The sequence below is a fragment of the Narcine bancroftii genome, chromosome 1 (genome assembly GCF_036971445.1).
Source record: "Narcine bancroftii isolate sNarBan1 chromosome 1, sNarBan1.hap1, whole genome shotgun sequence".
Classification (NCBI taxonomy): Eukaryota; Metazoa; Chordata; class Chondrichthyes; order Torpediniformes; family Narcinidae; genus Narcine; species Narcine bancroftii.
The window spans coordinates 261,752,641-261,769,266 of NC_091469.1; the positions used below are offsets into that span (position 1 = coordinate 261,752,641).

At 41.2% G+C, this 16,626-nt stretch overlaps 2 protein-coding genes across 9 annotated transcripts in view; one reads left to right on the top strand and one right to left on the bottom strand.

Moving 5' to 3' along the window:
- LOC138742504 (large ribosomal subunit protein P2-like) overlaps positions 1-16,626 on the bottom strand; it is a 479,457-nt gene that overhangs the window by 116,099 nt on the left and 346,732 nt on the right. The window lies entirely within an intron of this gene.
- slc25a22a (solute carrier family 25 member 22a) overlaps positions 1-16,626 on the top strand; it is a 148,292-nt gene that overhangs the window by 5,240 nt on the left and 126,426 nt on the right. For 4 of the 8 annotated variants that reach the window (XR_011344149.1, XM_069896775.1, XM_069896783.1 and 1 more), the window contains exon 2: positions 15,577-15,625. The exons of 2 other annotated variants lie outside the window; for them this stretch is intronic. The gene's annotated coding sequence lies outside the window, so the exon portion shown is untranslated. Of the gene's footprint in view, positions 1-270; positions 382-11,829; positions 12,068-15,576; positions 15,626-16,626 lie in introns of those variants that run through there. 2 more of the 8 variants (XM_069896745.1, XM_069896762.1) reach the window with 2 other exon arrangements.

Consider the following 16,626-nt stretch of genomic DNA (forward strand, 5'->3'; position numbering starts at 1 on the left):
ATGGCAAGTGGGCAAAGCAAGCGGGAGTGGATGAACCGGATTGTACCGCGGTCGTGATGACATTCCTCCTTGCTGCAGCCAGTGAAGAAAGCCGGTTTTCATTGAATGGGATTTAAGTGATATATCCACAGTGATCCGAGAGCAAAAACAAACCCCCCACCCCAAAAAAAAACAGGTCGTGTATTGGGGGAGGGAGAGTGGGGTCTGACAGCTGTGTCAAGGATCTGCTCGAGAACTGGTTTTAAGCCTTCTGTATCTGCCTGCAGGTATAGCAGGGAGAAAAGGGGGTGAATGGCGTCCAGAAGCCCTTCATGATGTTGGCTGCTTTCTTGAGGCAGCCTCTCATGTCCATGCCCTCATGGATGGGGAGGTACAGAGCCTGTAAGCTATGCTTGCTCCCTTCTGCATTCCAGTCGAATTCCCAAACCAGCCTGTGATACAACGACTCGGTATACTTTCCACAGTGTATTTGCAGAAGTTTTAAAAATATTTTAGTAGGGGGGGAAAAAACCCTTTATACACTTTCTAACGGATACCATAATTCAAATCATAATATATACATCATATAAATTGTAAAATAGAATATAAAGCATAATTATCAGGCAACATATCTTGCTCAAAACCTCAGATTCTGATGTTAAATAGAAAATAATAAGATAGAATTAAGAATCCCACATAGTGATCTTCATCTAATTCTATAATGTGATCTACTATAACCTGGTTTTGTAAAAGTTTTAATGAGCATCTGATGACATGCAAATCTGCCCTGACTTCTTAGAAAGTTGAGGTGTTGATCTTAATGAGCTGGCTCCAGGAAAGAGCTTCTGAAATATGGACTTGCAGGAACTGACTCTGACTCTCTCCTCCTCTGTCCCATTAAATACAGACAGGTGATCGGCTTATCCTTCCTAAAATCCACAATATGCTCCTTGGTTTTGGTGAGCAAGGTTCTTGATCTCCATTCTGTATTCTGACTCATCATTTCCAGTTATTCAACCAGCATCAGTGGTGTCAAGCAATTTTGTAGATTGAGTTGGAACTCAATCTGGCTACGCAGGTCATGGGTGTACAAGGAATAGAGCAAGGGATATTGTATAATGAGTGAAATCTGTCTCCAGTTTGCATGTGTATGTTGTGGTGCCCTAGACATGCTCAATGGAGGTGGCATAAATTTAATGAAGAACTGAAAAAAGTTGTAGGGAAGGTTTCTCTTTTAAGTGCTTTTTACAGAAACTGGTCAAATTACTCTTATCAGGACTAAAAGATTCAGACAAGTCTCTCCATCATTTGACAGGTGGGAATTTTGAATTCAAATAATTAAATCTGGAATTTGTATTAAAAATAAGTCTCAGTAATATCAACAACTAAACTACTTGATTGATATAAAAATCCAATTGGTTTACTAATGCCCTTGCCTTAGTGCCATATCTGACCCTAGACCCACCGATGTGATTGACTCTTTATTGAGGGTCCCTGGACTGAGGATGCAGTTTTGACATTGCAGTTTTAAAGGTACACGACCCTTTATCCGGAAAGCTCCAAAATCCGGCAAGAGGGGACCAACGGTTGGGGGAAGGGGGAGACTGCTGGGCGGCCGGGGGAGGCGGCCAAGGGACTGGCGGCCGGGGGAGGCAGCCGAGGGACTGGTGGCCGGGGGAGGTGGCCGAGGGACCGGCGGTCGGGGGAGATGTCCGGGAGGCCGAGGGACCGGCGGTCGGGGCAGATGTCCGGGCGGCCAAGGGACCAGCATTTAGGGAAGGCGGCCGAGGGATTGGGGGGAGGCGGGCCGGGCGACTGGAAGGGGGTTGGGGTGGATACTGCAGCACAATTCGGGTGGGCTTTCCGAAATCCGGAAAAATCCAAAATTCGGAACACACTGTCTCCCAAGGGTTCCGGATAAATGATCGTGTACCTGATTTATCTTGATCCTCCGAGTGTTTTAAAAACTTTTTTCCAGGTTATAGAATATCTGTTCTCTAATGACCATTGTACCATTTTTATTGACATGATGTAACCATTATTAGAAATACCAGCATTTCATGTCCATTCCTAATTGCCTTGAGTATGTGGCAGTGATCCAGTATTTTTGCTTCAGTCCTTGTGCTGAACTTTTTGCCAGTGTGCTATTGGGTGAGGAGTTCTGCTGTTTAACTCAAAAGGTGATGAAGGAATAGTAATGTATTTGCAATGCACTTGTGTGTTATTTGAGAAGAAACTATATAACCATATAACCACTTATAGCACAGAACAGGCCAGTTCGGCCCTACTAGTCCATGCCGTAGCAAATCCCCACCCTCCTAGTCCCACTGACCAGCACCCAGTCCATACCCCTCTAGTCCCCTCCTATCCATGTAACGATCCAGTCTTTCCTTAAATGTAACCAATGATCCCGCCTCGACCACGTCTGCCGGAAGCTCATTCCACATCCCCACCACCCTCTGCGTAAAGAAATGTTCCCCTTATAATTTTCCCCCTTCAACTACTGTAGTAAGTTTTGGCATTCCTATGTGTCTAATGCCCTTGTCCTTAGTCCACAGTGGGCTTGTCAAAGATAGCTTGATGCATTACTGTGGTACATCTTGTAAAATCGAGCTGGAGCGGTGGTGGTATGTCAATGGTAAAGTAAGTAAGAGTTCATAGTAGTGGATCCTAAGTCAGGGGAAGGCTACTTTACCCTTGATAGTGTTGAGCCTCTTGAATATTGTTGGAATTGCACTTATCCAGAGAAGTGGAGAGCATTCAGTCACATCCCTTTATAGTCAGTGAATAGAGTTTGGGAAGCTGGAATTTTGTCACTTGGTGTCAGATATCAACATTGTACTGCACATGAAGTCACTGGGGCTGAATTTCAGTTGCACTGTGTTTGTTTTCAATTTCACTTTTCCTCTGTGCAGGCTAAAAATGACCATCTCCAGAATTGTTTCAAATCACTCTGGAAATTCAGTTACCTAGCCTGAGTCATGATTTCCACATCAGCGCTGCATAGGATTACATCAATTATCTGTGAAATCCTCCACAGAGTAATCCAGTTTTAACCAACTGGACTGAGAGCCAACCTTGGTAGATAAATTGTATACTTCATTCTGTGAGTCATTGTGGAACCATTGTCCTTGCCCTCTTAACTGTAAATCCCAAATCTCACAGTCTACTGCTCCCTTGCCATTTTTGAAAAAACCAATCCTGATTTTTAAAAAATGTATGTTTCATCTTTTTTTTTCCCCCTCCGCCTCTGACGTGCTGCCACTTCCAGTTGATTTCTGCTTGAATGTGGACAGTTTTCTCCAGCTCCAACATTTGAAAATGTAATGTTCCACCATCATATTGCTGCCCTGACAAATCTGATAGATGGAGCTGATATTTATCATGTTTTTAAAAAAGTAAAGTCTGACACCAAGTACCGTATTTGATGGCATTACAAGACCCACGGGCATAGAAGGAAGGAACCCCCATCCCCATTTCAGCAGGAAATGTTAAAACATTTTTTAGTGTATTTATGGGTATGTGTTTAATGATTTTGAAATATGTAGCTACACTATAGCAGGAAAAAAAATTTGGTCAAAACATGCAACTAGGACAACAGGAAAAAAATCTTAAATAATAATACTGCTGTAATTTACAAGAGAAAACAAAAGCAACTTGGCTAAAGCGGAAAACATTTTATGAAAACAAACTACTGCTGTCCGTTCCTGCGTTGGTCCCGCTGTCACGCTCTCTCTCCTGGTGGCCTGTTGTTGGTCTCTGCACTGGTCCCACTACCCCGCTCTCTCATGGGGTGGGGGCAAGCAGGGCAATGGGATCAAAGTGGTGTTATGAGCCCAGAGGACTCCAGCAGCATTAGAAATTCACCAAGACAAATGGTTACTTAAACAAAAGTTGCTTTTAATTATCTTTAAACACGAAAACAGGATCAAACTTTAACTTATTACTATTAACTTAACCCCTTGCTAATTCGAAGCGCATGTGTATGTAATGTATGTGTGTAAGTTTAGAAAAGTTCTTTGATTCACAGTCCAGTTTCACTTCTCACTCCTCCAAGTTCACTGGCTGAAGGCAATTCATATACTCTGCACAGAATTTAACATTTATGAATCTTCACTGGGCTTTAGTGCTTGAATGGTAAATGGTTACTGCTCAGGAAGGTCCTTGTCAGTTTTCAGAGAGAAGATGGTTGTTCGTTGCACACCCAAAACTGATCCCTTTTGATCAGCCACTTCAGTGTCTTGTGGAAGAAACTTGCCCCATCAGGATTTTCCAAATGATAACCTCTTTCTTTCAGGTCACCACAGAGTTCCTTTATGCTTCCCTTATTTCAAATGAAGCATTACGCAGCCAGTCCTCTCCTCTTGTATGGACCACAAGGGCTGAACTAAGAACTCACAACCTTCAAAAACTTGCCAACTTGTCATGTTCCAGTTCCAGCTACTGAACTGTAGAACGGAATTCCCTCTCCCTCTCTGAGAAAACCATATGACCCTCTTAGAACAGTGAACTGCACTCAGACAGACTGCAGCTCTGGACCAAACCTTCCGAGTTCGTTCATCTGTTGCTTTCCAAAACAATAATCCATTACTCCACAGCAGGTCCAACTAACACTACTCGTGAAGTCCTTGTAGACATTCTTCAAAGTTTTTGCAAAGGCAGGAGGAGCCTGGACTGTCTGGCCTGAGCAGAGCTCTGGCATTTTAAATGAGATCTGTTTTGAAGTTTTGGTATGTGACCTACACCAAAAAACTTGCCACAATTTATTTCCTTTAAAACTTATCTATATATAATATAAAGTATAACATAATCTGTCACAGTGGGGACTGGTGGCGGGCTGTCGGGAGGAGCAGGACCAGTGCAGGGACCAACAGTGGGCCACTGGGAGAGTCTCCAACAACCTACCACCAACCACCCCCCCACTGATTCCACTGCCCTGCTCCCCCCTGACAGCATGCCACCAGCCCCCAATGATAGATGGCAATGATGCTAGTGAGCCGTGCAGCGACGATGATCACTGTCAGTGTTGCCCACCATTATCACCCTCATTTCAAGTTCGCATACAAGACCCGTGGATAATTTTGAGCCATTTTTTGAGAAATAAAGTAGGTCTTGTATGCTATAAAATACGGTAATTGCCATCTTTTACTAAGTAAAGTTAAGGCTGATGTTAGCAAATATTGGGAATCTTCCCTTTGAGTGTCTGGTGGTATATTTGTAGACCATGATGTTACTACAGTCATTGCAATACCTAGACAGAGTAAGTTGCCCTCTCCTTCTCCCACCCACCCACCCAACCCCCACCTTTTTATTCAGGTGCACTTTTTACTCATACCTTGACGAAGGGCTCAGGCCTGAATTATTGGTTATCCTTTACTTTCTACAGATGCTGTGTGACCTACTGAGTGTCTCCAGCACTTCTGTATATTCAGTCCAACCCAGCATCTGCAGACGACTTTCCTGTTTAACTCTGAGCTCTCATTGTATTTTTTTTTTAAAGCTATTCGATTTTTCACTGTGATATTGGATTTGCACTTCAAGGTGACATTACATCCTGTATTAATTCTGATGAGAAAGATAGAACATTAAGTACCGATTTGGTTTTTAACAGATCATTTATCTAATCTCAGGGTTTAAAATCCATTAGGATAAAGTTCAAGTATTTTATAACTTTGTGAATGTATCTGAGATTTGAGCCCAGGTTATCTTTTTTCTGGTAGCTATTAACTATTTTATTTTCTGTTCTCTGCTCCTTTCTGAAGGCATTGATCTTTTATGGAAATATTCACAACCAAACTGGTTTTGTACCCTACCTTTACTCTTATCTTCATATGTGTCTCTCAAAATAATTCATGATGTATGGATTGACAACTGTCATTTCTCCACCTCATTCTTGACTATTTTTGATGAATACTACCTGTATTTATTTAGGCTGAGATCAACAAACCAGAAAAATGATAAAAGGCAATTTAGTGATCTCTACAGCTTCAGATTTCAGATTTATTGTCAGAATGCATACATGACATCACCTACAACCCTGAGATTCCTTTTTCCTGCGGCCACGGCAGAATTACCACTAATTGGTAATGCAAAAATAAATTGTATACAGATTGTAAACAAATAATAGAACTGTAAACAGATAATGAATGTAAATAAACTGTGCAATACAGAGAGAGCAAAGAAAATCAATAAAGTGCACAAGTAAGCGTCCTTAAATGAGTCCTTAATTGGGTTTGTTGTTGAGGAGTTTGATGGTAGAGGGGTAGGAGCTGTTCCTGAACCTGGTGGTGAGAGTCTTTTGGCACTTATACCTCTTTCCTGATGGCAACAATAAGAACAGCATGTCTGGGTGGTGTGGGTCTTTGATGATTGCTGCTGCTGTCTGACGGCAGAGTTCCCTGTAGATGTGCTCAATAGTGAGGAGGGTCTTGCCTGTGATCTCCTGGTCTGTGCCCACTACCTTTTGGAGGGCTTTATATTCAGGGGTATTGGCGATGCAGCCGGTCAACACACTTGCCACCACACCTCTAGAAATTTCCCCGGGTTTCTGCTGTCTTACCAAACCTCCGCAAACTCCTGAGAAGTAGAGTCGCTGACATAGCTTTCTTAACGATGCCATTAGTATGTTGGGTCCAGAAAAGATGCTCCTAAATAGTGACTCCCAAGAACTTAAATTTGCTCACCCTCTCCACCTCTGATCCCCCCACAATGATCACTAGATTGTATACCTCTGGCTTTCCTTTCCTGAAGTCAACAATTGGCTCCTTAGTTTTGGTTGTTGGATCACCATTCAGCCATTTTCAATCTCCAACCTGTTTGCAGACTCATCCCCTTCCTTTATACAATTCACTGCCATGGGATCATCAGTAAATTTGTAGATGGTGTTATTGTCGTACTGAGCTACACAGGCATAGGTGTGAAGTGAGTAGAGCAGGGGGCTAAGAACACAGACCTGTGGTGCTCTGGTACTGATGGAAATTGTGGAGAAGTTCTTACCAATCTCCACTGATTGTGGTCTGCAGGTGAGGAAATCCATTCGAGTTTGCAAATCAGTTTTGAGGAGATGATGGTGTTAAATGCCGAAATGTAGTCGATAAAGAGCATCCTGATGAATGCATCTTTGCTGTCCAGGTGTTCCAGTGCTTTGTGTAGAGCTAATGAGGTGGCATCTGCCAAAAGCCGATGGTTGAACTCGAATGCTTGGTGCTCAGATGAGATATAATTATACACTTGACTATTTAGAGCTTCCTATTTCTTGAATTGCTGAAGTGATATTGATATCTTTTCAATGTCTTGAAGTGTCTGCTGAAGCTAATCCAAATCTCAGAGGTATATACAAGAAAGGGATTACTGCTGTGGCGTACATGAGTTTAATAGTAGATGTGAAAGCTTGATTTTTTTTCCTCACCTGATCAAAAGCCATGCATTCACATTGGAGGTAATGCTGAAATTCACCAAAGGATGCCTTTACCAGAGATGGCTGCTTGGGTTATGGAACTGATCCACATTTTCTCAGGTCTTGCTTTGAACTTTGTCAGAGGATATTGTATTGTCGCTTGTTAAGTGCAAAACCCAGCCTCTTTCATATTTCAGTGAATGAGTGGGGGATGATCTGGGGATCAGCTCTGACTGCTTGGAAATGCAAGTATTGTTTACGTACATACAATATTTGGGTAACCTTTATTCTGGAGAATAGCAGCTGCAGGTTGCAAATTGCCAATTAGTGCTGAAGATTAGCTCCATTCTTGTTGGGGAGATTTGGTGGTGGTTAGGAGCAGTATTGGTGTGAGAAAGATTGAGACGTGGAATGGTAAAGATGCATCATCACTGAGATTGGCTCTGCTTTATTTAACATGGGGCAAATATTAAATAGAGACACAGTTCCATTTGGTTCCAAATGGTAGCCAAATTTTGGTGTTCTTACTGATTGATGGAGTGAAAAACTTTACTTAAAATAAAGTAGACCACATGTAATGGCTGATGCTAATTCTGTCATCCTTTTTGGGAGTTGTCACATGGAGAAGATTGTGACCACAATGCCTCTATATGAACAGAATCTACTATGTTTTGGAGAGCAGCTCTTGAGAGGAAGCATTTGAGAAGAACTCTGGCAATAATTTTCCTTGTGGGGAGACGTCTCTGTAGTTACATGGTGAGACCTGCGTCCTTCCTGGAAGGTGGTTCTGACTATGATTTTTTGGAGTTCTCCTGTTCTTGGTTACGGAAGACGAGAGTGTAGTTAGACTGGTACTCTCTCCCTGTGCCAACATGACCCAAGGCTATGCCATTCAAATTCCCAGACACACTTGTCACTGAAAAAGGCTACCAACCAGACAAAGAAAATGGCTTGAGGAAGTGCTCAAAGCTTCTATGAAATGCATCATTTTAACTGACTCTTAGAAATCTCTGTTCCTTAACCACTCAGTGTGGAGGAGGAGCATTCAGGATGGCGTTGGCAACCTCAAATCCTCACTTCAGGGGCACACAGAAACCCTAGATAAGAGGCAAAAGGATTGGACCACCTCACAAACTCTACACCCACTGGTCATCTTCTATTTCATCCATGGAACATTTTGTGGTTCTACCTCTGCTTCAGTAACTACTTCAGGATCCATGAAACCAGAATAGAAACAAGCTATCTTCGCAGCCAGGGACTGCTTAAGAAATGGAAGGAAGGGATTTGTTATTTTGCATTGCATGTTATTGAACTGGCCATAGTTTTATAGAGCATGGAAACAAACCCTTTGGCCTGGTTTGACCATGCCACCCATGTTGCCGACTTGAGTGAGCACCATTTGGCCAATATCTCTTCCAACCTTTCCTATCCATATACATGTCCAAATGTCTTTTAAACATTGTAATTGTATCCACCTCTGCAGCTTCCTCTGGCAGTTCATTCCACAAAAGCACCTTGTGGTTTTATTCTAGCATATTGATTTTGAATTTCATTAGGTTCCATGGTAACCAGGAGTGGAAGCTGTACGCCTTGTAAATGAACTGTTTGATTTTTATTTTTACCAAGTTAGCAAATGAGATAATTGGTTCAATGTTATTACCTGATGATCTGCAGTTTATAAGCCTTTATGGATCTAATGAATGAGGCAATATAGTCTGCTTTAATGTGGGTGGTTACTACTGCATGGAAATGAGGTTTAAAGGTGCTTTGTATAAAAAAATCTTATTGCTGGCTAATCATGTTTTACTCTGACCTTCGATTCATTGCACATGTCTTGGTACTGACAATATCTCTTGTTCACAAATGCCAAACCTTAATTCAATTTGCACCTGATGACGTAAGATTCAGGGGAAATTCTCAGTTGTGAAGTTCAAATATTCCTGCATTGAGTGAGTTTATTGAAAGGCAAACATTTAAAATTGGTGGAAATTTGTTCTACTCTTGCAAACAGAATGAATTGAGAAGTGGAATATGATATCAACTATATGATGTAATTTAAGGTATCAAGGTTTGAGATTTTTGCAGCTTAATACTGTTCAAATGGGAGACATCTTCAAGAGCTGGGCCAACAAGATTTACACAGAATAACAAAGAGCATACATTTATTGCAATCTTTGGAAGGCATAAGATGTTTTTCTTGACACGAGAGAATTTAAATGTGGTCATTGGTCATAGGAGATAAACAATAAAGTAGACAGACATGCTAGAGAAACACTGGACACACAGCATCTTGGGCCATTCATCAGGTATAACCATATATAACCATATAACCACTTACAGCACAGAACAGGCCAGTTGGGCCCTACTAGTCCATGCCGTAGCAAATCCCCACCCTCCTAGTCCCACTGACCAGCACCCGGTCCATACCCCTCTAGTCCCCTCCTATCCATGTAACGATCCAGTCTTTCCTTAAATGTAACCAATGATCCCGCCTCGACCACGTCTGCCGGAAGCTCATTCCACATCCCCACCACCCTCTGCGTAAAGAAATTTCCCCTCATGTTCCCCTTATAATTTTCCCCCTTCAATCTTAAACCATGTCCTCTAGTTTGAATCTCCCCCACTCTTAATTGAAAAAGCCTATCCACATTTACTCGTCTGTCCCTTTTAAAATCTTAAACACCTCTATCAAGTCCCCTCTCAATCTTCTACGCTCCAGAGAAAAAAGCCCCAGTCTGAACAACCTTTCCCTGTAACTCAAACCTTGAAATCCTGTCAACATTGTTGTGAACCTTCTCTGCACTTTCTCTATTTTGTTTATATCTTTCCTATAATTTGGTGACCAAAACTGTACACAGTACTCCAAATTTGGCCTCACCAATGCCTTGTACAATTTCATCATAACCTCCCTACTCTTGAATTCAATACTTCGATTTATGAAGGCCAAGGTATATTATACAATATGCTGTGTGACCTGCTAAGTTTCTTCAGCATGTTTGTGTATTGGTCAAAGGAGACCTTTGTTCAAATTTATTGTCAGAGTACTTTGCTTGACATCACATACAACCCTGAGATTCTTTTTCCTGTGGGTGAGGCAGAATTATCATGTACCGCAAAAAAAATTGTACGCATGTAAAAAAAAAATAAAGTAATGTAAACAGACTATGCAATACAGAAAAGAAAAAAAATCAATAAAGTGCAAAAATAAGAGTCCTAAATGAGTCCCTGATTGAGTTTCTTGTTGAGCTGTCTGATGGTGAAAGGGTGACAGCCATTCCTGAATCTGGTGGTGCATCTTGTGGCACCAATATCTCTTTCATGGTGGTAGCAGCAAGAACAGAGCACGTGCTGGGTGGTGTGGGTCTCTGACAGCAGTGTTCCCTGTAGATGTTCTCGATAGTGGGGAGGGTTTAGTCTGTAGTTCCCTGAGCTGTCCATTACCTTTTGCAGGGTTTTGTGCTCTGAAGTATTAGTGTCCCCATACTAGTCTGTGATGCAGCCAGACAGCACACTTTTGCAAGCAAACATTCTTGATGCACTTTTTGATTTCAAACTCCCTCAAGAAGGTTTAATAGCTCTTATTTATAATAATTTGCTTGATTTAAGGATAATCTTGTTTGTTAAGATCAAGAATGATTGGGAACAAGATTTGAATCTTTCATTCTCAGATGAGGTTTGGGACTGATTAATAGATCTCCCTTTGTGCACGGCACTGTTTGTTGCAATTTAAAGTGGTCCATAGAGTACGTTTATCTAAAGTTAAATTATCATTTTTATTGTGATATATATCTTCTATGTGACAAATGTAAAATTGGTGATGCTTCTTTGGTTCACGTTCTGAACTTGCCCGAGTCTAGAAAAAATTAGTAAAAATATCTTTCAAACGTTATCGGTGATTCTCAAGTTCAAATTAGAACCTTGCCCTTTAATTGCTCTATTGGATCATTTCAAGATGATGATGTTTTACTGACTCCAACTTGAAAGTGAATTTTATCTTTTACTTCGTTGATGGCCAGACATGCAATTTTGATTAAATGGAAAGACTTACAAACACAATGGTTGCTTGACATCATGACTTGTTTAAGTTTAGAAAAAATTAGATGTGCCATTAAAGAGTAAAATATTAACTTCCAAAAGATGTGGGGCCCATTTATGGACTATTATCATAATCTAAAGGATTAGGGTTGTCCTGAAACTTTGGTGCTGTGCTGGCTATCTCCAGGTTGTTGTCACTTGATTCCAATGTGTTAGCTTTTAACTTTGGTTAGTGGTAGAGGTTTTGAATTATAAGGGTTTTTTCATATCTTTTAAATTGTACATTATGGAAAACAGAACAGTACAATTATAATGTAAACTACAATAAAATATGTTAAAAAGAAAATAATTTTACCTCTGTTTACATTTACAAAGATCCATTGTTCTCAGATACAATTTGTGTGCTTGTGTTTTCCTAGGGAACAATAAGATTCAGTGCAATGGTGAAGTATATTCACAGTTCTTGCGCAAAAAAAAAGTGACCTGGCAATCAAGCAGACAGTCCTTTCCTGATCAGTTTAACAAGGGGATGTTGAAGACCCTGATAATTGTCTGAAATATGGGCTTACAGGAATTTGAAAGTTCTAACCCTCGACACTTCCACCCCATCAGTGCAGATGGGTGCGTGGCCGCACAGCCTCGCCCTGAAAATCAACAGTAAGCACCTTGGTCTTGGTGATGATAGCAAGATTGTTCTGGCACCATCCAGCCAGATTCTCAATTACTGTTCTGTATTCTGACTCATCATTTCCAGTTATTTGGCCAAACAAGTTCACACAGTGAGTTCACACTTACTGGAGTAGAATTGCTTTAAGTCACTAGCCTTGTCAAGTTGTTTTTGCATACGGTTGCACCAAAAATTGGGCCAACTTTATCCAGCTGCACAAACAAATCCAACAGTCCCAGTCTATGCGTACTAGAAAAGTTGAGTTGGTGTCAATTAACTTAATGGTAAAATGCCTGAGATATGCTGTTATTCTGTTCTGCTGTGGTTAGCGTTGTAGTATGGTGGGAAAGTAACTTTTCCAGGAAACGAATATAGCTGCATTGCAAGAGTGTTGCTTCCAAAATATCCTGTGCTGCCTTGTCACCAAAATCATTTGGTACCAAATTGGTAGTTTGAAAATTACATAAGTGTACCAATTTCTAATTTTTTTTTAGTATATGGGATCTGGATTCAAATTGGTTTCAGGAGTTTTGCATTCAAGTGTGGAATATTTCCATTAAAATAGATCCCACTGTAATGAGAAGTGAAGAATAAACCAAGAAAAAAGAGGCTACCATCAGAAGACTCAAAGAATTATCTTCTCAATGTGAGGTTAAAACCTGAGCCAAGTCTAAGTACTGATATTTCTGGTATCTGACCACCTTTGGCATAAATAGAACTGCCTTGGTCAAGCTGGTTACTGGACAATTATAGTAGACCTGAAACTGTAGATTGCCAAGTTGGATCACCTAGCCGTGGTCCTATTGCCTTCATACAGACAGATGCTGTGGCGATCAGGGAGAGTTAGAAGATGGTCACAGGAAGGCTGAAGAACAGTTACAGGACTTCCTCGAGTCAGCAGATTGGATGGTGTTCAAGGACTCAGCTGAGAAACTGAACGATTACACCAGGGCTGTCACAGACTTTATTGAAACAGCTGCGGATGAGTTCAAGGTTTTCCCACAAGAAGCCCTGGATGAACAATGAAATCCGGAAATTGCTGAGAGCAGATCACAGGTACTTAAGTCCAGAGATCCAGATCATTGCGGAAGGAGCAGGTATGACCTGCTGAAAACTATCGTCTGTGTGAAGTTGAGATTCTAGGTGAAAATGGGAACCACAAGGGAGACCCTGCAGCTGTGGCAGGCCCTAAATGCCATAACCTGCTACCAAACCAAATCCAGTGCAATAGCTGTTTTGTTGAGAAAGTGTCAGGTTCAGTGGACTCAAAGAGAGACAAGTCTGGGCACAAGGGTTTGCAATCAAACATAACTTTATTAACACAACAATTAATAAGAGAGCATGGAAATATACACACAATTTATAAAGGAGCATGGGAAACAAACGGGAGAATGTTAATTCATACAAGGCAATGCAGACATACACACACTATAAGCAGGGGTTATACACCACTTTCTTTCTCCAGACCCCTGATTAAGAGTAGGTGGATCTGGTACCACTGTACCTGCAGGGGTATACGTACACACTCTGATCAGTTGAGAGCAGCGGCTGTACTGCCTGTATTGATCTATAGCAATTTGAGATATAGCAATATAGCAATACTATGACTCCGCTTCAATGCAGTACACACCTTACCCGCGACCTTTCCAGGTGACGTCTACAGAAGCTGTTATCACCACATAGCAAATTTAAGTTCTTGGGAGTCACTTTTTCGGAGGATCTTTTCTGGGCCCAACTCTTTAATGGTATTGTGAATAAAGCATGTCAGCTCTCTACTTCTGCAGGAGTTTGCGGAGGTTTGGTATGACACCAGAAACTATGGCAAATTTCTACAGAGGTGTGGTGGAAAGTGTGCTGACCGGCTGCATTGTGGTCTGGAATGGAGGCGCCAATACCCCTGAGTGTAATGCCTTGAAAAAGGTAGTCTACACACTCCAGGACATACAGGCAAAGCCCTCCCCACTATCAAGAACATCTGGGACTCATTTAAGCACATTGATTTTTTTAAAAATTCTCTCTATATTGCAGAGTCAGTTTGTTTACATTCATTATCTGTTGATAGTTCTTTATTTGTTTATATGTATACAGTTTTGCATTACAATAAGTGGTAATTCTGCCTTGTCTGCAGAAAAAAGTACCCCAGGGTTGCATATAATGCCATTTATTTTTAAATTTCAAGATACAGCAGTATCAGGCCATTTCGGCTCATAAGTCTGTGCCATCCAATTACACCCAATTAACCTACACTCTGATACGTTTTGAGCAGTGGGAGGAAATCAGACCCCCCAGAGAAAACCCACACAGACTTAGGGAGAATGTTCAAACTCCTTACAGACAGTGCAGGATTCGAACCCTGGTCCTAATCACTAGCACTGTAAAGGTGTTGTGCTAATTGCTATGCCAACTGTGCCACCGTCATGTATGTTCTCTATCAATAAATCGAAAAGGGAATAGTGCTGGACTGTGCATAGCCCGACCCAAACCAAATGCAGTTATTAGCAGAATGTAACTGTAACCATGCAGACCTGCATACTTTAGATTCCATGAGCTGTGGAAGGGGTAGACTGCCTTTCCTTTCTTTTAATTGTGGTACTGTAACTATTCTGTGGGCTTTGCTGGACATTTGAGATGCTTTGAGTTAGAATAAATAAAGCAATCTGGTTACACTTCAGCCCCACTCTCTGATCTTTGGCTACCTGGTATTCACTGTAAAAACACAAATGCTGGATGAATTCAGCTGGCCTTCCAGCTACAATCACAGCATATGAAGATTTTTGTCTTTCACTCGGCTATTCACTGTTCTAGGCAGTGAGCTGTCAAGGATTCTTCCAAAGCGGGAGGCATGCTTACGTTCAGAGCATAATGTCTGTGCCTACAGAGAGTGAAGAAGATATCCACTGGTGCTCAGGAGAATGTAGGGCACCGCAGGGGTTTTGGGGCATCCTGGACAAGGATGTACATGTTTTAATTTGAGAGTTACATAAATATTCAGATGAATCTGATAAAAGGTACTTCCCTGTGGTTGCATATGTTTTCTCCAGGTGCTCTGGTTCCCTCCCATGTCCCAAAGATATGTGGGTTAGTGGGTGAATTGTCCCAAGTGGAGATTAGTGGTAGAGTGTGTGGGAGTTGATGGGAATAAAGTGGGATTAGTGTAAAGGAGTGCTTGATTGTTATATGGACTTGTTGAGTTGGGCTTACTTCAGTTCTTAATGAAGGCTGAGAATAAGGGGGATTGTGAGGTTCCAAGTTGATGGTGTTCAACAATAATCTTGTGCACAGAAAACGGTTATCCTGAGTCCTTTGCTTCCCATTGGGAGGAAGAGCACTCAAAGTGAGAATGACTGACTGCAGCGATTGCTTGGGTGCCTGGAAATGATTCCGATATTTTGGCCCAGGGAGTAGAAAGAGTCACTTTGCTGGAGGTAACCAGCTGATTAAAGGAAGGAAGGTGCATTGCTGTTGATGTGATATTTATGGGATTGTCTATTAATTTCAGAGGACCATGCTGATCCAATGAACTGGATGGATTATTTCCAATGGTTTTGGTAAGTTTTGGAAGAGACAGATGGATGTATAGATAGATAGATGAATTGTGATATGTTGTTAATGAAAAATAATGGCCCATTTTTGTTTGAGTGATGGGGTGATGTATTGGTTTCATTGAATTTTTGCAGATAAAACAAGAGGTTGACATTTTCTGGAACTGAACCCACTGCCATTGATTTAAAATGAAGTTTTGAGGGATTTTTGCACAATTGATTCATTGGTTTTTTCTGTTTATTCAAATGGCTTGTGTTAATTAATATGAAATATGCCCCCCACACCTGTGAAGCATTCTCGTACCTGGGTATATGGAACTTTCCATTAATTGATGCCTATATAAACTGAAAATCAAAGACTTGCTCCAGTTGCCTACTTTTTCTCTGCTACTGAGGGCAGTGTCTCATGATGGAGTGTGATTGCAGAGAATTGGGTACCTGTAGTAAACCAGGTCTAATAATTTCTGGTTGGTAATGGCACATGTTGAAGGTGGTAGTGGCTCACTTGAACGGTGACTGTGGAAGGGTTGGAATAAACTCTAGCATTCAGAATCTCTCCACCTTTCTTCCCTCTGCCCAATAATCTAAATGTTAGATATTTTAAAATTGGGCCACAGTAAGTAATAATTTCTCCTGTAAATACAATAGTCTAACACCAAAACCACTGCCCGGCCACTTTCTACATCAGTAATTGAGAGATTTTTTTTCTTGTTCATCCTCCTAATGCTAACAATGAACATTCATTAGAGTTTAGTTTTGAGGTCAAGTTTTCTGATATACAGTGAAAATCTTAGTTTTGTGTGTTTTTCAGACATCACAAAAAAAAACCATACTGCTCTCTGATCCCATTTTGGATTAAAAAAAAACGGTAAAAGATTAATTGTCAGTGGTTTATAGTGTTGCATTTTAACATTGCATTGACCACTGAGGAACTTGCTGTCCACTGGATACCAGAAAGGAAAAGACTCTCCTATTTGATGTCCTCCTCCACTCTCCTAATTTCAGCC